This window comes from Plectropomus leopardus, chromosome 10 (assembly GCF_008729295.1).
Source record: "Plectropomus leopardus isolate mb chromosome 10, YSFRI_Pleo_2.0, whole genome shotgun sequence".
NCBI lineage: Eukaryota > Metazoa > Chordata > Actinopteri > Perciformes > Serranidae > Plectropomus > Plectropomus leopardus.
This window is the reverse complement of record NC_056472.1, coordinates 23458097-23482014: the sequence shown is the minus strand read 5'-3', so window position 1 is coordinate 23482014 and position 23918 is coordinate 23458097. Positions and strand designations below refer to the sequence as shown.

Below are 23918 nucleotides of genomic sequence, written 5' to 3'. Positions count from 1 at the left end.
AAGTCTTAGACCACCACAGATTTGTTGTTTCAGCAAAGTGTGTGCAAAGCATTAAAACACAGAAAAAGACTTGAAATCAAAATTTAGTATGAAACATGGAATCATACAAACATTAAACTAAAGGTAGCTCAAACAATCAATACTGAGCTTTGGATACGTCTTGAATGCAACCTGGTGTTAATGCACCAGAAGATTAGTATTGTAAACCTCATATTGTCTGCCCAAGAGAGTTCAAGACATGCCAAGTGGAAAGGGAGCTCACACGAAATACTTGCAACTTTAGCCTGATGAAGTTGTTTTATTCTGAAATATTTCTTTTTATAATACTGTATATGTTCTGGTTGTATTTTAGTAAAGAGACAACTGAGAAATAAGTGTGTATAATTGTATAATGTCTAATTATTTTAATCTTGCCAAAATAACAAAGTTTAAATTGGCCTAAGACTTTTGCACAGTTCTGTAAAATATAATAAAAGAAAACATTACATTCTACTTTAGCTTTAAAATGTCAAACTATAAAACCTGGGTGCAGTAAGAAAACTCTTATATTTCTTGTTTTGTCATTTTCTTTCATTTCAGTTCAACTTCATTTCAGACACATACACCCATATCAGCGTGGAAATACGTTTATGCTCCATTGGGATGAAATTTGATAAATCATGTTAATCATTTTAATTAAATGTTACATGGCCCTTTTCCACAGCAGACAATTTGACTTTTTCACAGCAGACATCTAACATGTCATGGTGGGAAAATCACAGGTGACACTGAAAACATTAACAATCCATTCACTGTCCAAGGAAGCTGTTTCAGTGAGTCAGCATGCAGGATACCAGGACTTCCTCTAAGAGGAATGCAGCCAACATTAATGTTACGAAATACACCTGAGCTTTTCCTACTATGACATGTTAAATGTCTGCTATGAAAAAGGCTTCTTGAGCAATAGCCCATTCATGTTAAACTACTGTTAAATTACTGTCACTAAGATTATTAACAAAAGTCTTTTGCTGATTGCAGCTTTTAGACTCTTTAAGCACATTTGCAATAAGTGGCTGGTGAAGAGAGTTTATTGAGCCAAGGAAACTGAGATATTCTCCTAAAGAGTTGATGAAACAATATAGTGATTAAATGTCAGCAAATAGGTCACTTGAGTTTCATAGGTATAAAGAGACAGGGCTCCATTCATGGCTTCATGTGATGTTTATGATTAAGATTGCATGAACAACAGTGGTGTAGATTTGCTCTGCTTGGTGCTTACACCATTTGCTTTCACGAAAGGATTTAAAGACTAAGACAACTGAATGTAGTTCTTTTGTTAAAAAAAAAAAAGGTTAAGTGAGTAAGAAAATATGCAGTAGAAAATGACAATGTATTGTGAAATATTGTAGCTGGAAAGCTGTATTGTTACTTTTTCATAAAAAAATGTTTGCATATCTTCATTGACTCTTTACTTTGTCTGAATATATCACACAAGCCTACTGGTATGTCTATTAAACTACTGTTAAAAGTTTGCACAAACTATTTGTTATGACTTTTATATTATAGTCAACCCAGCTCCTGGGAGATATGCTGTTCAGGTCAATTTAACAAGCCTTCTTGGATCTGTGTTGCATTTCATTGATTGATCAGTGACCCATTGTCCGAAATCCAATTTACTGTATTTCACTACTGAATTAGGGAACCAATTGTGTACACTCACAATGCATCAGTCAACATGTTTACATGGATACTAGAAACAAGGTTACTGAGAAAAATTATGTTACAGCAGGAAATCAGGGAACTTGTTTAGGCTGACGAGCACAAATCAATCAATCAGTCTGTGAGGAAAAGCCTCTGACAACAGGCTGGAAGCTGGCAAGTGAACACAACTGCTAGTTTTGTTTTAGGGCTCTTATACATAAGGGCTGGGTGATAAATCGATTTTATGGTTGTTCACAACAATTTTTTAAAATGTAAATCTAGATTTTCTCCGCCGCCGCTCCCTTTGGGCTTCCTTAGGTCACAGCGATCTGCACCCTCCCCCTGTGCTTCACTCCCAGAGATACACACATACAACAACGACAGCAAGCATGAATGATAGTGAAGCATATGTTCCCAAAATAGGCACAGTCACGTCAGTCATTTGGATCTAGTTTGGTTTTGCAGCGTCAGATCTTGAACAAACCACAGTGCGCTGCAAACTTTTTTAAAGGCTGTTGCATGTAAAGGCAGCAGCACAACCGATTTATTTCAACATCTCAAACAGAGGCAGCAGCCGAGTGGGAGAAATGTGTCTCACTCTGAAATGGACAAGACCCCATCAGCCCACAAACAGCCGGTAAAAATCAGCTGACATTAGTAGAATCATTTTCCCAAGCAACCCAGTGCAAACCCTTTACTTAAGCAGTTGTGCTGCATAATGCTAAAGATACAGTGCCCATATATACAGTGGAATGTATATATGCTTTGATTAACCTGATAAAAGACTCACTGAGATTTAATTACTATCACACACAGTAAGCACAACCAGTTAAAATGCAAAATGGAATAATCAGATACAGAAAAATGTGCAATTATCTATTTCAGTTAACACCGGAGTAGCAGTCACATTCCCCAAGAGTGCTATTTTCTCAACCTTTTAAAAGTGACTTATATCCCCCATCGTGATCAGACAGTTTTAAGTCTGTAAGTTATTCCAAGAAGAAGGGGAGACAAATTTAAAAGCTTTTGTACCAAGTTCTGTGAGAACCTTGGGGACTGACAACAAGAGAATACTGAGAGCGCAGGCCGTACTGATTCTGTTTTTTACACATATATGTACACAAATAAGAGGGAACCAGCCCAAGTAGACTCTTATATATAAAAACCGACCAGTGTGAGAGCCTGCAGACGGACAGAGAAGGCCAATTAGCAGCAGCATTCAATGTACAGTGGTGTAGGCGGTACCAAACACCAGTAATGAAACATAAAGCACAATGGTAAACAGTGTCCAACTTCTTTAGGCAATGATCAGGTGCATTTATAAAAAGCAGATCACCATAATTCAACAAAGGTAAAAATGTCGCCGAAATCAAGTGTTTCCTTGACTGAAGCGAGAAACAGGATTTATTTCTGAAAAGCCTGGGTTTATCCAGGTATGTGCTACCAAGCCACAGGTATTTTGCTGAAGTTGTCCCGCCTCATCAGCACTAATGTACGTGTGAAAAGATCGCTAGAGAGCCGGAGGGGATGTCGTTTGACTCCACTACAACAGACCTAAGGCCCAGTATTTTCAACACAACAAATATTGAACTAATGTTGAGTTATGTATGATTTCAGAATCGATCATTTTCAGTGTTCTACTGTTTGCAAAACTGTGCAATATTTAAAACTGGGCAATGTGCAATACTGACTTGAAGCCCTCTACATTTTTCAGTCGGCCTTTGTTCATTTTTCTTGCTAAAATCTAAGTAAGACTTGTTTTAAGAAATTTCTTTGTCATTTGTAGTTTGTTTTTAAGTGGGAAAAAACTCAATTAAAATCGTAAATCAAGTTTGGTGTGAAAAAATTAGAGATTATATTTTTACACCATATCGCCCAGCCCTTATACAGTTAAGTGGTTGCTAAAGGTGACAAGCAATTATTCCTATTTTACACTGGAGGGAGAGTTGCAACACAAAGTAGTTTTGTTGTATATGCATGATGCTCGTAATATACAACATTCAGAGGCTCATTTCTGTATGCTTCACGCTTGTAGAGGCATCTGACTTATTGTTGCGAGTGAGCAGGAAGGTGATGGCAACAGAGGAACTGTAGAAAACCATTCAAGGAAAGAAAGGTTACTCTGAGACGAGGATGAGGCAAGAGCTGAAAAAGACGAGGGATAACTGGGAGGATTGCTGAAGAGTTCTCAACAGATGACCAAGGATAATGTCTTATCAGTTATATCTTATTATAGAAGACAGTAATTAATTCTCAGTGTTAGAGGCCAGAAAAGAAAGATGTCTTCCCTCATCCTATGCCCAGGCCATAATAACGAAAAAGCCCCTATACAACCATGAAGAAAATAATGTTCTAAAAGATTATTTGTCAAAGAAATCCTCATAGTGGAAGAATTACCCAATAACTGTGTACTATAAAAGAAGGCTGAATGTGCTGAAATGTCATATTGTGCATACCTCTGAGAAATATTAAAGGGTTTGTATGTGACATTAAGAGCATGAATGAAGTTAACAATCTCCCTGTATGCCAACTGCCTCCAACACTTTTGTTCAAGATGTTACAAATGTTCATGGTCAATGTACAGAACCATTTCAATGTGAACATGGAGACGTATTCAAGACCAGGTGTTAATCCAACAAAGTACATGCAGACATAAGACACAAAGTCCTCAGCTTTTAATGGGGAGTGCTTTCATGAAGCCTGCTGCATAGCAAGCTACCCGACTGTGTCCTTTTCACCGAGGTACACAGAAAGTGTTATATTACTTGTGGAGCTTCACTGTATGAAGTGTTTCCCCAACCAAATGCTACATGCCAGTTGAGAACCAGCTGAAAATAGCAAAGTGAAAATTGGACCAGCTACTGCCTGAACATTACTCCTTCAATAGCAGGTTCTTATTCTAAAGATTTGCTTACCCTTGGATTCACTTAACTTTCACCTGCCCTTTACAGGAACCTGATCCTATCTTTAGCTGCTCCCTCCTCTTGCCTGGACTAAAAGACTTGATAGTTTCTATCCTGCACATTTCCATGGGATCTCAGGGGCAGTGAATGTGAGCAAAAGATAAAATGGAGTCTTAACTGTGTTCACTTTGCTGTGTTTATAAAAGTGGCTGTGATGTGAACCAGCAAAGACCGGTTAAGTGAAAGGTGACACTGAAGGTGTGCATACAAGCCAGCATTAGGGTTATGCCATCATTACGGTCTGTGCAATAACGTGAAAATATCCCAACGACATAAGCTAACACTTAAAGCTTTAGTTGTAGTAAATGCTGTTATGTGTCAGTTGTACTGATGGGACGATCAGGGTTGCATTCACATTTGAACTGATACCTGTACCTGTAATTCCGTACTGGTACTCAGCAGTACCCTTTTTTGGTACTTAACTTTCTCTGCAATGACAAAAATGCAATTTTTGAACAAGTCACAGTGGCAAAGTAATGGACTATATAGCAATTATGTTCCTTTGTTTTTTTCTTATCGAACATAGAGCTAATCTTCTGTCTCTGTATGTCTTTTTATGTGTTTGTGTGTGTTTATCTGTGTTTCCCCGTCTAGCAGTGATGCGGCTATTACTATTACTACTACCAAGTTTCTCTCTCTACCCTAGGGACGATATAAGATTTCAATGAGGATTAAGATAATAATAATAATAAAAACACCCACTAACTTGATTGGCAAATTTCCATTATTGGAATAGTCATGAAAATCATGCACAGAAAAACCAACAGAGACTGCTCCAACCAACACTAAAAAAAGACTGCAAAAACAGGCTGCTTAAAATGCAAAAGGTCTTAATCAAGCATTGACAAATTTCATATTGAACAATGTGATGCCTTTTCAAGTTGAGATTCTGGGCTTTCAAAGACTGCTCACTTTTCACTGAAAACAATGTTCACTTGAACTGGTGCCCTATCTGTGACACACCACAAATATGTATCTCTAAACAAAATGCAAGGTTAAGAGATTCAAGTATGTTTTAGTGCAATTTTAAGAGTTATTTTTTTATGTGGGGCTTTTTGCCTTTATTCAGATAGGACATCAAGGGTAGTGGGATAGGAGGAAAGAGAGGGAATGACATGCAGCAAAAGGCCAAGATCTAAGTTGAATCTGCGGCCGCTGCAGTGAACTTTGCCAATTTTCAACCACATTTGTATCATAACAATGCAGGTAGTATTTGTAAATGAACAACAGTAAACTTCCCTCCTCTAACCAGTGTCGAGATCTCCCTTTTCATCTCCATCTCTTATTGCCTATTTCTAACCTAAAATGTTTTCAGAAACAGCTACGAGAATTTGTGAACAGGAAACGGGCACCATAATGTTTCCTGCAAAAACAGAGGCTAAAAAAAGAGATTAAACAATGAAAATAAACTGTGTTGTCTGTATCTCACCTAAAAAATTTCCAAAAACACATTTTAGTGCACTGTTTAACTAAAATACATGATTGTTTCTAACCAGCAGCAGGCGACCACGTTGTTCTTGGATGAGCCACTCTTTTACGTGTTACTCACAGTGGTAGCATTTATTGGTTGGATGCAGTGCAACACATTCTGATACTTGTAGGTTTTCTCTCTCTTGAGCAGAAGCAAATGCCACAGCCCTTTTCTTCTGATTTCTTTGGTCATGTAACACCAATTTCTAAATATTTCTACTGCATAATCAGTATCAGTTTTGAAAAGATCATCATTTTTGGCAGTAAAATAATTCTTTAAGTCTATTTTGATGCTATGCACACTGATGAAATGGAGAGTGGCAGCAGTTTATTTCTAAGTTCATGCACAACATGTTGGTTGCTGCTGAAACTGCTAACCATTTAAACTGACAGCACTCAGCTCGGTTTAAAACTGGCATATCAGTGATCTTTTATTAAGTGTCAAATTTTGACTTTCTGAACAAATCTAGAGAGCAACAAAGCTGTCTAATTTTTGAGGCTAATGGCCCTGATCACACAAATGTCTCAGTGTTGCCATGCTGAACCATTGTAATGCAGTAATAGCACATCTTGAGTGCTACATACACGGTCCACAGACTGTACGTGGAGAGACGGTAGGGGTCGAGTACCGCTAGGCTAATTAGTTTTCTAGCAGAGTATAAACGAGACTATTTTACAGCACAACATTTCTAACTACGAGTTCAGGGCCGTGACCTTAATGTGCAGTCTTTTTCTTCCATCTCCATTTCTTACTTCCGCGTTTTTCACATGGCTAAAAATTTTTATCGACTTTTCCTTCTGTCCTCCCTCTCCTGTTTCAAGTCAAAACTATGTCAAAGGACACGAAAAGGGACATGAAAAGGGACACTGCAATGTGTACACTAAGCCATAATCACGTAATGACACTGACAAGGACACAATTGAAACCTATTTAATTTCGATATAGGCACAAACGTTAGGCAAGCATTCAGTGGCATTAAATCCCAGGCTGAGATTGTAAAGGGCACGAATAGATGGGGGCGGCACTGAAGCATTTGGTCTCATGTTGAGAGCCTGCACCACACACGCAAGTGCACACTTACACACGCACTTCAGGTTAGACTGGGGGGGAAAACTGTATATTGGTTCTGAGTGGAGCTGGAATTGCCTTGATTTAAAAACGAGTAGAAATGTTTACTTTTACGCTTTTTTCCCCAGCTCATCTCAGGGCCATGCAGCTCTCACTGCTGTGCTAATTACAACCTTATTAGGCAGGAAGGACTCAGGTGCTGCAGAATCCTTCAGTGAGGGACATCTGTGGCTGACAGTGCCTGGAAGGCCGTGTCATCCAGCCTCAATGGCTAATGAACAAACACAAGGATTTTCTCTCAGATTCATTATCGTCACAATGAATGAATTCCAGGTCCTTTTGGTTGTCGTTCTCAGCATATTATCTTCCCATCAGCCTGTCAATCACCCTCAGCCCACAAACAAACCGCGATCTGCCGACACAAACATGGATGCAAGCTGTCAAACACACCCAAACACGCACAAAAGTCGCGCACGCACACACCAATGCAGAAAATCAGATCAGCTAATTAAGATGTGGCGGCTGAGTGGGAAGTAAACTCAAACAGGGCTGGACAGATGTCTCACTCCGGTGACTTCAAAAGGGGAATAAAGAACACAAGGCCATGTAATGTGATTTAGATATAATGCTTCCAGGTCAGGGGTGATGTCTAGACCGCTGGGCAGTGAGAGAGCAGCTGACAAGCGTGTAACTAACCATGACGGATGGGAATTCAATGGACTGCCTACACTGCACACTTTGAGCTAGACGGGAACAAATTACGTGGCTGACCACCTTGTCGGCTACAGCAGAGGAGAAACTGTATTTGTTTCTGTTTTTGACACGTGTGTTTACTATAATCAAGTCAGACAAGACAAGTATTCTGAGGGAAATCGTCCTCTCTGACCCTGCAGTAGCATCGTAGAGTCACAACACAATGATATAATGATTAATGAGAAAAAAAATGCTTTGCTTTTCTTTCTGCATTCAAAATATGTGACAATGATGAGGTGGTTTCCACTGTTGAGTTTAAAGCTGAACTCCAAACTGGTTTGTTTTAATAAATGTTTCAGTCAAACGGAAAGAATTATTTCCTAAGGGCAGGGACACTCAACTTGCTTTGCTTGGGGACGTTGGCAAAATGACAGGAGGCAAGGGGCCAGTTGCAGCGGCCCCATGTTTCTAGGATTTTAGGACATTTCTAGGATTTCAGGAAATTTCCAGGATTCTAGGATCTTTCTAGGTTTTAGGGATGTTAGTAAGTTTTTAGGACATTTCTAGGATTCTAGGACGTTTCTAGGATTTTACAACATTTGATGGGATTTTAGGACATTTCTAGCATTTTAGGACATTTCTGGGATTACAGGACGTTTCTCGGATTTCAGGACCTTTCTAGAATTTCTAATTATATAAATATAATATAATAATTTTAGCTGCCGATGGCTGATAATCATTATCAGTATAAACTGTTCGTCTGTTCCTGAGCTTCGGTAATGTAAATAATTAACACTCATGCCTTGGAGGTGTTGCTTAAGATGACCTCTCTTAAAATACAGAAAATAGGTAAAATCTTAACGAAGCATTCTGATTCCCTTAACCTGTTCTTGACCGTGCTTTTGCTCTGTTTATCATGAGACTGCTGCGAGAATGTGAGAGCCACGCCAAAGACAGTTCGTCAAAGTTTGCCTGCACACATGGTGACAGGGCTTCCTTTTCCCAGCACATGGCTAATGTTACAATATGATTATTAAAGAATTTAACGACAGAGTTGAGCTTTTTCGGCATTTGCATGGGTTTTTTAGGACCTAAGACTGTATTGTTTAACAGCTTGGTGTTGGATTTTAGCCATTACTGCTCTGTTAGCTTCTGCTAACCAGGCAGATGTTGAACTAACCAGCATTACTTTTTTCACCTCATTTATCAATGCTATCACAGTTGTTGGGCTTTTTAAAGAAACTTCAGATGCTCTGTTGCCATGATATTTTGCAGTAGCAGGTAGAGATATAGCTTATGTATGGAACGCTGAGGTAAACAGCTAACCAAGGTCACCTGGCTGAAGCCAGTTTGACAACAAGGTCATGAATGCGAGAGCAAAGATAAGACACAATACTAATGCACATGGCACCGACTGCACAAAGAAGCAAAGCAGCCCTTAGTTGATATAATAATTTCTAGTTTCCTTATTAGATTCAGTGAGAAAGGCAATGGTAAAATGGTAAAATGTTCCTGACTATGACCTTAAGTAGTTTCCCGATTTATTATTGTAAAAGGAATGTCATCTCAAATTCTCACATTAAAAATGTCCTTCTTTTTAAACTCTCATAAATTGAATATATTAATGTTTTCCAGCAGAGACTTGATGACCATGTCAGTTTTAAAGGTTTCCTGTACATAAAATAAATAAAAAATACAAAAATAAAATAAAATAAAGTGGAAGTTAGCTCACATTATATCAAACATAAATACTTTCCTCATATGTGAAATGTCATGGGAAAAAACCCTCAATAAAGTTGCTAAAATTTTTAATGAAGTCCTCTTTAGAATGACCCTGACCATGACAAATTTGAAGTTATTTTTCTGTCTACTTTCTTTAAGTTAATTAAAGAAGGAATCACATCAAAGTACATTATAACATAGAGTATGTCCTCATGATTAAACTTTTTAAAATCTTTTCCTTCAGAGGTTAGCAGAAATTCAGGATGGCCGTGACTATCACCATGCAAAATCTGAAGTAATTTTACTAAATAATTTTAAATAAATAAAGTAATTAAATAAATATTTAAATATTGAATAATTTATTTCAACTAAATTGAAAAGTTAGCAATTCTGCTCTCAAAAGTTGAACAATGTCAAGGTATCTCACATTACTATTGATACAAGGACTATAATTATGATGATTATTTTATTAAGCTAGATCTGCAGATATTTTTTTTCATAATTAGTCAATAAAATGTCAAAAAACTGTGAAAAATGCTCATCACGGTTTTCCGTAAACCAAAGTACCATCTTCAAAGTGCTTCTTTTGTCAAACCAACAGAACTATATCTTCAGACTCTCCATTTACCATTACAAAGACTTGGACTAATTCTCTAATTTAAGAGGCTGCAACCAACAAATGTTTAACATTTTTGCTTGTAAAAATACTGAAGCGGTCAATTATCAGTAAAGCTGGCGATTCATTTTCTTTCAACTAATCGACTTATCGACTCATTTCAATGAGGGGAAGGTGTCAGAGGGAAAGCGGTTTCCAACATGATGGTCGGGGTAAGAAGTGGTTGCCGCCCATGTGAACATGCACAGGGGTAATGCTGCACACTGATACCGTCATATACTTTATACCTCAGTGAAATTTCAGGAAGGTATGAAGGTATAAAGTAGGCCATACAGCCCAAGCCTAGAAAGCAGTTTAACTGATACATAAACAGCTCTATCTGAGCTTGTCAAAAACAGGGGAAACATTGTGTATTAGCATTTACAGGCTACAGTGCTGTGATCTGCTCCAGTAAGAAGTCCAATGTTGTTGTTGACGGCACGTCTCATACAGTAGTATCACTGGCCCTCGGATGTTAGTCAATAGCTGCCATGGGAACTGCCCACCCAGGGGCCTGATGATTTGATGCCATTTCCTTGATACATTGAAAAATTACTTCAAATTATTCACTATGGCTGCAGGACCATTATATTTTCTTTAACAAAACACATAAATGTGAACGTATTGGTGGTATTATATCCATGCTTTTATTTTGTCAGAATGACAAGTTTAATTACGACCTAAATAAACTATCATCAGTGTTGTAATGATCTTTTCACACAAACTGCCAATGTGGAAAAAAATCATTTAGGATTTTTTTGGGTTGTAGAGAAAAGCCAAAGACAAGACTTTTTTTTTAATAAATCACAGGTGAGTGCATACGAGATAGGACAGCTGAGATACGCTATTAAAAAATAAGAAGAGCATGCAGGCATCAGAAGGGAGAAGGTACGAGAAGGAATTAAGACAACTAAGGGTTAAAGCATTTCTCCTATTATGCTCCCACTCTTTCTGTACACTCTGAGAAATTAATAGGAGAAATTAGCAAAGCAATTACCACTTTTAATTGGACTAATTCTTCTGGTCCTGTCACAGCTGCATCTAGAGGTACACTTTCAAACCTCCTCGAACATGTCTTTTTCACCCTTTCACAAACGCTATTATTAATTTCACAAATTTCCGTGGACCTCTTTTAGCCTTTGACACCCGAGTCATCGAGGGTGAACTGCTGTCAGCTTCCCCTAGATTATTATCTCCCGTTAGTATCTCTCTCTGTCTCTCTTACACAGACGCACTTACGCCCTCTGTGCTCTGTCGTTTCTTCTTCTCTTATTCTTGAAAGAAGGAGACAATGGTGCAGTCATTTGTGACTGAGGAAAATGGTCGCAATTAACAAATGAGTTTTAATGTTGTGTATGAAATCTTTTGAACAAACAACCTTGTCAATGCAACCTAGTCGTCACTTATGTTTGACCTCTTCGGTTTGGCTCAATCTGCCTGTGCCGTTTGAAGATCAGCAGAGTCACTCATTCATCTGTTGTACTGTAACTGATTTAATAACATTTTTTCCTGTACAAATAATCACATAGATTCTTGTTGGTGTACAATATCAATATAGGTGATTTTTTTCACACACACACACAAAAAAATCCTGGTGGCTGCTGGTCTAATCACCAGTGTATCTGCATGCTGTGTTTTTCTGGAAGTTTTTGGGCGCGGATAAAAGTTCAAATATATTCAACCATTGCACTCAAGGAGGAAAAGTAAACCATAAATGAAATGCATGTTTTCACAAAAAGTTGCACGATGGCTGCACATCAGATAACACATATCACAGCATAACCTTCTGCTAACCCATATTTAGCTTGTATTCCATGCTGGTGGCTATTACTAGGGGTCAACAGATTATCTGCCTGGCTGATTATTGAGGTTGATATTTCAGCATTTTGTTGATTATCTGTATCAGTGTTTTATTTAAATGATCACTGATAAAATTAATTAATTAAAAGTGCAAAAGAAAGTGTCGGCATGGGAGGAACTGTTACTTTTATAGACCTCATGGAGCTATTTTGGTTCATTTTTTATTTAACTTTTCAGTTGACCTCATAAAAAAAAATGTTGCTGGGAACTTTCTGTATATGATGAAACTTTCAGTTTTGATTAAACATTTGCTAAAGGCATTTAAGCAAAGTTTTGTGTTGGTGTTTGTCATATTCCAAATTCTAAATATTGACAAAAAGATTTTCATTTTATTGTAAATGCCTATTGGTTCCTAATATTGGCTGCTGGTCTCATTGCCTACTAATAATCGGTATCTGTATCGATATGGGCCCTGACCCGACCAATATCTTTTAGTTTCGCCTCTTATAATGCTACACTTTACAGGTAGGAACTAAAAATTCTGAGGTGGAGCTAAAATAATAAACTAAACTAATGTGAGTTACTGAAGTTTTACAAAGGTTATGTGTGTAGGGTCTCAAGCTTTCTTGTATGCCACACCTTATTTGCAGCCACTCAAAAATGTAACATGTTGGGGACACACATGGGGACTGCAAAACAGTGAGAAAACACAAGCTGACCATTCACAAAGTTTCCAAAGCTAAAGAAATTGCTCAGAGTGAATACAACAGGAAGCATGTCATCTTTCAGTTAAAGACAATTAGCAAAGTAATTTCACCTGCAAACCTCCTGCTACCCCACTATCACAACGACTGAAACAAGACGGACCTCCCCACTGTCACTTATGTCACAAGATAAATGGACAAACACAAACACAGTTACTGTGAGGAATATATACACTCGGTGTCCACCTTATTTTGGCTGTTCTCTTTAATTGTTCACACTCATACTCATGTAACTGTGAACCAGGAGGCTGTGATCATGTGACCTACTGTCTTATCTCATATGATGGGAGCAAATGAGGCAGTCAGGTGATGTAGCATAAAGAGTGCCAAAGTCTGCGTAGGGAGTCATACAAGTCAAACAAATGCAGGCCTTTGACCCAGATGACCACTGTTTGTGTTCTACATGAAACCAAAATTCAATGTTGAGTTATTTTGAGTACGTACTGAAATGTAACTTGATGGCGCCCAACCATGATTTTCTTTTTCGTAAACCAAATCTAATCATCAGAGGTTGTGATTCATTCAATATCATATGTTTGAGGATACGTTGCTTTTTTCCTAATTTGGGCCTTCTGATGACATTATTCTTGTATATTTCATTTTTTGCTAGCTTTTCCAGTGATTTTGTGTAATTCTTGACTTGTATATTGCTTCTGTTGTGATTGGATGTTGCAGGCCTACACAATGTAGAGAACTATAGACATTTGAGTGAGTCTGGCTTGGAGACATGCACCAGTTCTTGACTTCTTGACTATTCACTCGACTATTTATTCAATGACACACAGCACAGTTAATTGAATGCCAACCTGAGCTAGAAACATTGGTTTATTTCTAAATTAAATAAAGAGAAACTGTTTTTGAATTTGAATGGCACAGTGTTGGGAATCCTTGTGAAACAAACGCAGCAGCTCTGCCACCACAACTTCTATCTTTACGAAGGTCTTTGTGTTTAGATTTTAGTGAAACTGTCTGAAATGTGCACAATAGATTATATATCAATTATATAAGCATATTATTAAGGTCACAGTTAAGGTGTTGCTGTTTTAGACTGCATTATGTTGAGGTATTTCTATTTTTTTTTTTTGTCCTTCCCAGTTCAATACATCAGGGGGCAGAATTTTAGAAACATTTCTCAGTATTGTGTGGTCCAGCACAACACCACCGACAAACTGTCACCTAAATGCTAAAACACATCATTTAATAAAGAACTATACAGCAGTGTCTACCAAAGCTCTACGTTACAGGCAGCATAACAGCATACTTTGACAAAACAATTGTATTGGATTACATAAGCGTGTACCTAATAAAGTGACCACTGATTATGATTAAAACACCCAGTCACATGTGTGTTTACCAGTGGTGAAATCAAACGCTGAACTACAAAACAAAACTTGCGCTGTTAACCCTGTGCATCACGATGATAGTGCAAACATGCCCTGAGTGATTACATTGCAGCCTGTTTTAATTCAAAAATCCACTCAGACACAAAAACATGGAAAAATAGGGTCCTGGATGAAAAATACTGAACTAACCTTTTCACATGTCACAAGCAAGAAAGACAGATTTAGGGTAAGACAAAATGCCAATGATTTCACTGTACTAATGCCCCCTCCTCCGCAGTGTCAGGAGAGACTCACTTGCTGTTGCTCAACACTACAGTCTTAGTGATTAATTGATTAGATTGATCCAAGTGTTTCACTTGAGAAGCAGTCAAACTGTATTTTTCACACACGGGAAGGAGAGGCGGCAGCATCTGTTGCCCCAGATAGCTTTGACTTATTTGACTTTTCCTGACACAGAAAGATGGGCACCTGCTTTGAAGCCTCTCCGATACGTTAGCCACAATACGTTAACCCCGGGCCCCACAGCAGCGACTCCCACCGGGGCCACTCACAGAATGTCCTGCCCTGATGGGCTGATGGGAATCAGAGGAAATCAATAAGCAATGATAGACTTCTGCTGTCCACTCAGCTAATCCTGTTAGTGATAGCTGTGGGTTTAATCGAATGGTTGCACACAGTACAGACACTCAGACAAGTGTATGTGCGCACACACACACACACACACACACCTCCAAGTACACTTAACCCCATAACATTCTTATGGATAAGATCTGTAGATGTTCCACACACTCTCTCCGCTGTCATTTTGTTGAGACAAGCAGCAATTTGAGAGACAATTCATTCAGCGGTTAGAGGAGAATCAGTCAATTTAATAAATCCTTTGCTCATAGTCCAAGTTGGACTAGATTGCGGGAACATTTTCATTGGAGCCGAAGACGTGGAATAAAGACACATTTTGTCCCTATGATCATTCGATAAAGGATCTCTTTTTTGATATGGAGATCAGTACAATGCATGGCAGTGTATGGGAAGCCGAGCAGAAATGGACTTCCTTTGACAAAGACGATCTCTCCACATGCCGTATACATATCAAAGTGACACAAACCCTGATAACTACTCTCAATACACGAGCCACACATATGTTGCAAAGTATTTCTGGGTTAATACTTTAACCCCCCGTTCCACTCCCTCCTACCACGAGTGAATAGACATTATAAAAGCAGGCCCCGGTGGCACATGTTTAAAGGTACATTAAGAGAGCACATCAATTGTAGATGACATAATCCCCGGCCCTCTTTTCAGTCGCACTCTCACTTCCTTAATCTCTCCGTTCTTTAACCCTCATCTTCTAAGAGGCTGAAAGCTCCCTTCATCTTCTCCTCAAGCTAGCAGAGAAACCGCAAGCTGCTTGGGGAGAGAGGAGAAGAAGAGGTATTACTGAAGTCTGATTAAATTAACACTGTGATGCAGATTTCTTGCCTTCTCCTCTCTCTTTCTAGCCTTATCCGACTGTGTGGCGTCTTTGAAAATCAGATGAACTTGTTACACGAGGGTTTGCGCATGTATAATAATGTGTGTATGTGCATCTGCTTTTAATTAATCGCTCTTGTCCGTGTCATTAGCCGGATCCATGACTTGGGGATCCTGATTTGCATAGATGTCTTTAATAAATAAATATAAGATAATGTGACAAAAGATGGGAGCGTTCTGCTCATCCACCCCCCTCTAACCCTTGGTAACCTCCAGCCTCGCCCGGCTCTCCTCGAGGCAGAGAGCGGAACCATCCCCTGTAGAAGTACTTTAATTACAAGGTGCCTACATCCAAATAACAAGAGGTTTACATAACTCCCGCTTGAGCTGCTCATTATTCAGAAACTGTTCTTGCTCTCCCCGTCTCCCCCCTCTAATACAAATGGTGTGCAACAATGTGTGAGCTCCCGCAACGCACGTCCTATAAGTTAGAATTAAGAAAAGTTCACTTTGTCTAACCTTGCGTCCAATTTACCTCCTTACATGTGAACTGAATTCCGGCTCAGACACCGAATAAATTCCATCTATGCGAAGCTAATTAATCATTTCCATTGTGTCTAATATTGTCATAAGAAAGGTGCTTAGTTGACACTCTAATTCACAGAATATGGCACCTCTCGTCTAGTGTGATCAGTACAATATGCCAACAGTAGCAAGAAATAGAATATAGCTCTATGGAGAGTATTAATTATATTCAATATAGACATTGACTGAGACAAAATGTATAAAGATGATGGTATAAAAGGAACTCGCTTGTAATAGAGTCGCTTAATATTAACGATTATAGTTGGGTCAGGAGCTTGAAAAGAGAGGCCCAGGGATGAAGTTTTTCTGTAGACCGACACAGAAGTTAGTATTGCCCTGGTTCCCTCGTCAAAAAGCCTGTGGGATTTTAACATTGGATTTTGAATCATTACAGAAAACAAGCTCTGTGGCAAACAAACCTTCATGATTCTTACACGTTTTGTTGAGCAAGTTAATCTCCACAAATGATGAATTGCCACAAATGAAAAGCTAAAATTAGACTATGAACAAACTACAACATGGTCACATGACTTAACATCCTGAATACAATGAGGCTGTGAAGCCATGTCTGATGCAGCTCTGTGTGATGATGTTCTGTAGTCTGAAGTTTAGCATAAAGCATAAATTTTATGTTTGGAACAAAACATGAAAGTCTCTGCAGCTGTCAAATGCAGACCTGACTCCAGACGTCTTACCAAAAATCTGTTAAAAAAACCCATTGAATTTGAGACGAAGGAACCGGAGGTGCTGAAATGCAAACTGATTTACGGGTTTTAGGACTCATTCGTGGGGATCATTATTACGCCCTGTCTACACGTGTACAGAGGTAAAGGTCACTATAAAGGAAACTGAGGTGCAGATTTCTCAAAACTCTGGTTACTGTATATCTGTGTGGACATGTAAAACGAAGCATTTGGGAAACAATAACGTCACCTCATCAATTTGCCATTGTTACTTTATGCAAAAAGCATAAACTAGAAAAAAACAGTTTGCTAACATTTTGTTAGCACTGCTTTGTCTAATAACTACACTTAAACACTTATTGCTGCAGCACTTTACACACAAATTAAGACATCTACTGTATCATTTGTTTTTGCTCCATTTCAGCATTTGCCCACTAGAAACAACAGTTTTGGAACAGGAGATGGTGGGACAGTTTACAGTGTCAGACTGTTGTTGATGAGGAATGAAGAAAAACTGTCTCGTGTCATTTCATGTCATGAAAACTAAAGGGGGCAGAGCGTTTGCAGTCAGGGCGCCGAGCCCCTTGAACAATCTGCCTGCAGTAATCAGGTCAAATTAACACCCTTTTCGAAACATACTTGTATCAGGGAGGCTTTCCTAATTTTACTTGAATTCTAATTTCCTTTAACCTGTCTTTTATTTCCTCTGTTTTATACACCGAATTGTTTTCTTAATCACATTTTTTTTCAAATCTTGTTGATTTTATCAATTGCATTGTTTATTTTGCTGCCTTGTGAGGTTCTTTGTAAGGCTGTTTTTTAAAATTAATTAACTAATAATCAATTAATTACTAATAATTTTATCTATCAATTAATAAAGATTATTTTTGTTGAGTGAGCTCCACCGTCCTTACATGAACACTACGGTGATGAGATCTCCAGTCAGTATTTTGAAAATCATATCGTTAGCCTTTGTACACTTTATTATCTTTGTGATGACGGGAGACTATTGAAGAAAGCTAACGCCGGTGAGCATTTGGAGTTGTTTTTGCGTCAGTGTGGACAGAGATATTTTGTAATATGAAAGCCAAATTTACAGATTTCTTCTTTTTTTAGTTTTAAAAATATCTGTAAATGTGTAAAAATCCAGCAAAGTAAGTGTTGCTTTTTTTTCCAACTCTTTAAGTATGAAAGAATCAAAACTAGTTTACAAACGAGGAATACTATCAGTCTCAGATTTGGACCTCTATACAAATGCTAAAACATGTAACGAACCAAATATAATTCCAACGTTTCCTCCTTCACAGACAGAATTCTGCAGCATCTCCTCCTATCACATTTGATCCTAATTTATCAAAAAAAAAAAAAAAGAATTGGCCCACCGTATGGAAATTGTGCAATTTTATTACTTCTGGCCATTCAGTGCCTGAACCAATGCCATTGTCCTGCTTCTTCTTCATTGACCCCATCCTGCCTCCGCCCATCTGCTCCAACAAGGTGATGTTTATCTCCAGCAGGAGGAAATTAAAGCCTTGCTTCATGAGCTGCAGATATGCAAATCTTATACAGTGCAAATAGATTGCAGAGCTCGCACTGTGGACGATGTGTATTGGGCCGCCCCATTGAGGCCCGCTGATTTGAAATCCAAATCAAGACACGTGGAATTGCAAGACACACATGTGGCTTCCTAAAAAAAAAATCTGGACTTTGAGATATTAAGGAAAATAAATAAAGATGGGAGGAATTAATGGCAGACCTACAAATTAAAAAACAGATTATTTATTCAGCTGCTCCATCCGGGTAGATATGGTTTAATAACTCTTGTTCGACCACAGGTGAACGCTTATCTGAAGCTCTGGCACACGCAGCATGGAAATAAGTTCCTCTGATATCACCATTACATGGGATATGTATTTTCTTGAACTCACAAAATTGGAAAGTAATAGTGGCCATGCAAAATGCCTTGCAGTTGTCGAGTATGTAATTTTGATATGCATTAGTGTTATTGTCAGACGGGATATATGGGCTGTTTCCTTGTGTGATTGCAGGTCTGGCTTGTATTGTGGGAGGGAAGCAGACAGGAGAAAATAGTATTAAACCTGTCCTTGCCATTCCAATCTGCCTGCATGTTTCTCTTTATCATTCTGCAGTTTCTATCCACTTACGCTATAATTAAGTTTCCTGACCCCTGCCTTGCAGCCTTAACTAGGCATTGGGAAATATACAGCCACTGCAGATCTCTTAGCCTGATGTGCTCTCTCTCTCTCTCTCTCTCTCCCCTCCCGCCTCCCCCTCTTGTCTCCTTCCCTGTTTCTGAAAATCTCTCTCTTCCACCATCTCTCTCTCTCTTTCTTTCTTTCTCTGAGTCTCCATGGCACTGTAATGGAATAAGAATTATTAATCGAGTAATTGTGTGGAACACATTAGTTTGCATTGAATTTCTCTCTCTCATTTTCGATGCTTGATTATCAGGCTGTTGGGCAGACTCTGCCCCCCCCCCCCCTTCCTTTCACCTCTCTACCCGGCACACTCCAAACACATAACACATGCCCACACACATACACGGCGCTAGATCACACTTTCCTAAATGGCATAATCTCCCCCTCTTTCTCGTGTGCATGCGTGGACGCACACAATGTGTTGAAGTGTGTGTTTGCATCACACTTGATGCTTGATGTGTGTGTGTTGGAAAAGGCTCCCGGTGATGGGAGATTGTTGTAATGTCCCTTTAACCTCCAACCTGTCTGATAAAAAAAAAAAAAAGCCAGGCACACAGAAAATAACCCCCAGCATATGTACAAACATGAATTACAAAAATAGATCAGAGACAGATGAACTGGCGTTGACATTCATCATAAAAAAAAATCCCCTCTTCAATCATAATTAGTCTAATTAATTTAAATCAGTGTTGGATGCCTATCTAAATACAGTGACAACACTAAATGAACATCCACCCTGCAGCACATAGCCTCAGCCTATACGTTCCCATAGTGAAACACACCCTCGTAGGATTAGAGCAGAAGAATAGGGGGATTATTATTTCATGACCTTTCAATCCGCTGCCTGTCAGGTTGAACTAAAGCCATATATGCTGCTGGAGGACTAATCTCCTTCTCTCTTTGTGTCCGCAAGGGATGTGTCATTTCTTTATCCCCTCTATACAGATTTACTCCATAAAATAAACTTCCTAGCCTGATCTGATAAGAAGCCATCTCCTTACCGGGATAAGGCTGTGGTGCCTCGTCTCCCTGCTTCCCCGTAGCCGTATTTTTGGGTGTCAGATAACTCAGACGGGGATGGGAACAGTCAGGAAATGCCACTTTGTCTGTCTGGGAGCAGGTGACAACAAAACGACAGTGACTCTGATTAGAAAACACCCTCCTCCTCCACCACCCCCACCACCACCACCACCACCATTCTCTCTTTTTCTAAAACCACCAAAATCGCATATTATCAACACTTGCCAGGTAGTGAAGGAAACACAAATAAATTGATATTTGCAGACACGGAAATGCAAAACTTGCTGCATCACAGACACACTTATGCTGCTTTTGTTATCTTGCCATCATAATTACTCGTAAGTCATCACTGTTCCAGCTGTCAGTCTAACTGAGCCTGAGACATGATCCGCTGATCTGACCGCTGCCCGTCCTGTTTTCTCTGATTCACTGTCTGCGTTTCAAATGATCTAATGGACAAGACTCATATTTTAGCTGCAGGGCTCTGGCTGGATATTAGATTTGATGCACGCAAATATTTCAGGAATTTTTATGAAGCGTGCACTCCCCTGCTGCCTAAAGGTCACCGCCTACAGGTGGCAGAAATGAGCATTGTGGAATAAAGAAGCCAATGTCATCAGGACTACACTGCTGTAAAACATTATGGTGAAAAATAAAGTGTAGTTGGCTTAGAAAATGTTAAAATATAGAAGCCTAAACTACAAAAAATACACATGGTGTTGCAAGGACTCCCGCATCAGAAGGTATTAATCCGATTTGGTCATTTTAAAAAAAGTTTCCTTTTAAATTACAGCCAGGTGGGTGACTGTGCCTAATCACCGAGAGCCATTATTAGTCCACACTCCACAACCTTCACAATTTAAGACTAAAAAAATGATGTGGGAAAACAACAGGAGGAAAATGCAGGGAACTGAAAAAATAAAATAAATGCCTGCAGACAAAAAAACATGTCATGCTGTGCAACAATCAGGAGCAGAGTCGATTTTCAGCAATTAAATATCAGTATGCAGGGACAGAGGTTCAGAGCTGAAGCAAAAATAAATATTTTACTGGCTATTTTAAAAGTAGTGAAAAAGGTGATGGGGAAAATTGGAGGCCAAATCTTTATTCCTTTAATACTCTTATGGGAAGCCTATTTTCTATTTATTTTTGTATTTTTACAAAAAGCATCTTTCCTTACATATTTTAGTTATAATATCTGAGGTTATAGTTTTGGTTTTTTTGCATTCACATGGTTTGTTTCTCCTGTAAGAGAGACTGTTACAGGCTCTCAAATTTACCAATTTACCCCAAGTGCAAGTGTTGCAATTCATTGAGATACATGCAGCCGCTGAATTGTCCTCCTGCCCCGGACCTCTCGCCGCGGCCGGACCTTAAAGCACCTATTCATCTGTTCCTTTTGATTTCAAGCCACTGTTCCTCCTTCACTTGTTCCTCAACCTCCCAACTCTGCACGGCATTATTGCTCTGATTGGCACGGCGCAACATTTCTGCTTGTCTGCAAAACAGGATCCTCACACAGGCAGCAACGTCCTCGTGTTTTTTTTTACCTCTCTCTCCTCCAACACGACACAATTGAAAGGCAGGCACATTTTCGGAGAGCAGTGGCTATTTACACGCATACTGTATCATCAAATTGCTTAAAAAATAAGCGAAGGAATGAAAAAAAACCTCCAGGCTATCATAAAAGAGACAAAAATGTCTCTTTTAAAATGTCAGAGTTATGGTGATAAGAATCTGAGGATGCAGGGAGGACTTTGGTGAGAAGTGACTAATTACCCTGTGGACCGTCCTGATAGTGGAGAATAATTAGATTCACACAAAAGACCCTAAACCAGCATCTGAATAACAAGAGCAACATTTTCAATGGGAAATTTAATTTGATTTTGTTGCGAGTTCCCTCCGTGCACTCGAAAGGGAAAGTGAGAGAAAAGCATTATAAGGACAAAACAAAAAAAAATTAAATAATAATAAAAAAAAATGTCTTCCCGGGACAGTTTCATGCCTGATTTGGTTGAGAAAAAAGCTGACAAAACCCTCAGTAATCAAAAGAGGAGTGTACGGCCTACACAGTATCCTATATGTTCACAATCAGACAGTGATTAGATAGCAAAACACACTGACTAAACATGGATTAAATTAAAAAGACTTCATTATAAAAGCAAGGACTAATCGTTTTTAAAGAAAACAAAAATCTAAATTTTATTTATCTGTAGCAAAAATAATAATTAATTTTAATGAATCAGAAATTAAAAACATTAAGATTTGAAGCCAGTTCATAATAATAATAGAGGTGATTTGAATAATATAAGAATGATACATGAATATAAATTTGAAGGATTTAAATAATCTGAAGGCCACACAAAAGCACAATAAACTGCCTATACATTTAAAATGTAATGCTTAAACCCCCTTAAAACTAAAAATACACAAAATTTTAAAACAGCCTCCAGTGGACAATCTGTAACGTAGACTGAGGTAGAAATAAAACAAAAACAGGGTGAAATTGATGACTATATCGCACAAAAAATTTATTCTTCCGTCAATGTGCAAAAGATCCATTTTTAATCACAGCCTATACAGACGGGCATATGCTTACTATGTAGGCCATACTACATGCAAATGGTGTAAGAGTGCTTTAGAAGATTAGAAGATAGACACCCGGCCCACAGTGGGCTGAGAGGAGTGGGCTCTCGTCCAAGACTGTGTCCTATCTCCTCAGGACTGGAAAAAGCATCCTAATCCTTTACCTTTCATAGTGATCTAAAGCCGATTTAAAACTGTCACTACCCTAGTTTGTGTTTATTTCATGTTCATCTGCAGCTCAAGGCGATACTCTGCACACCCACTTATGACATGAGCAAAAAGATGTGTGTGTATGTGTGTGTCTGCAGGAGACAGAGAGCGAGAGACTATAAAAAGAGATGGAGAGAGGGGAAGGGTGCATGCAGCCTAACTGACCTGCAGATGCAGGAATACCCAATGTCTGTGTCTGTGTCTGTGTGTGTGTGCATGTGTGATCCCAATAAACTAATTGCTACATTTTCCTTTTCATGTGTTCAAACTTCGCGACTCAGACATCCACCTCTTATTTCGTGTGTCGTCTAACAAAACCAAGCAACTCAGCTTGAATTCACTTCCAAAAATACACACTCCCACACAAACAGATGAGCAAACACAGTCTCTCTCTCTCTCTCTCTCTCACATACACACACACACACACAATAACACAAACCATTGACCGCAGAGCCGGCAGGCCTATAGGCAGACCACCTTCCTCTCCGCTCCCTCCTGCCCCTCAAGGCCTTACTGTATTATTCTGTAAGCAGCAAGAGCCCAGCATGGACAGAGCTAATCACTGGAGGCAAGGGCTCTCTCTCTCTCTCAGTCACTCACACACACACACGCACACACACACACACACACACACACACACACACACACACACACACACACACACACACACACACACACACACACACACACACACACACACACACACACACACACACAGAGAATGATTGACACACAATGGCAGCGAATCTATGCAGTGCCCCCCTGTCTTGCTTTTTGCTTTCTCTCTCCCAGCTGAAAAGACAAGGGGGGAGCTTAGTGTGTGGTGTGAGAGGAGAGTGTGTGAGTGTGTGTGTGTTTGTTGGTGGCGGAGAGAGGGGGTGGGGGGTGGCAGTGGTGGTGTTGGTGGGAGGTTTACAAGGAGTGATGTCCAACAAACCGAGGCAGAGCCAGAGGAGAAGTGAAGACGGCAAAAGATGAGCTTGTGA

General features: G+C 39.1%; 1 long non-coding RNA gene across 1 annotated transcript in view; it reads right to left on the bottom strand.

Moving 5' to 3' along the window:
* Positions 1-23918, bottom strand: part of LOC121949384 — an 89565-nt gene that overhangs the window by 27005 nt on the left and 38642 nt on the right. Inside the window, exon 2 of the long non-coding RNA XR_006106235.1 lies at positions 20118-20226. This is a non-coding gene — a long non-coding RNA (uncharacterized LOC121949384). The remainder of the gene's footprint in view (positions 1-20117; positions 20227-23918) is intronic.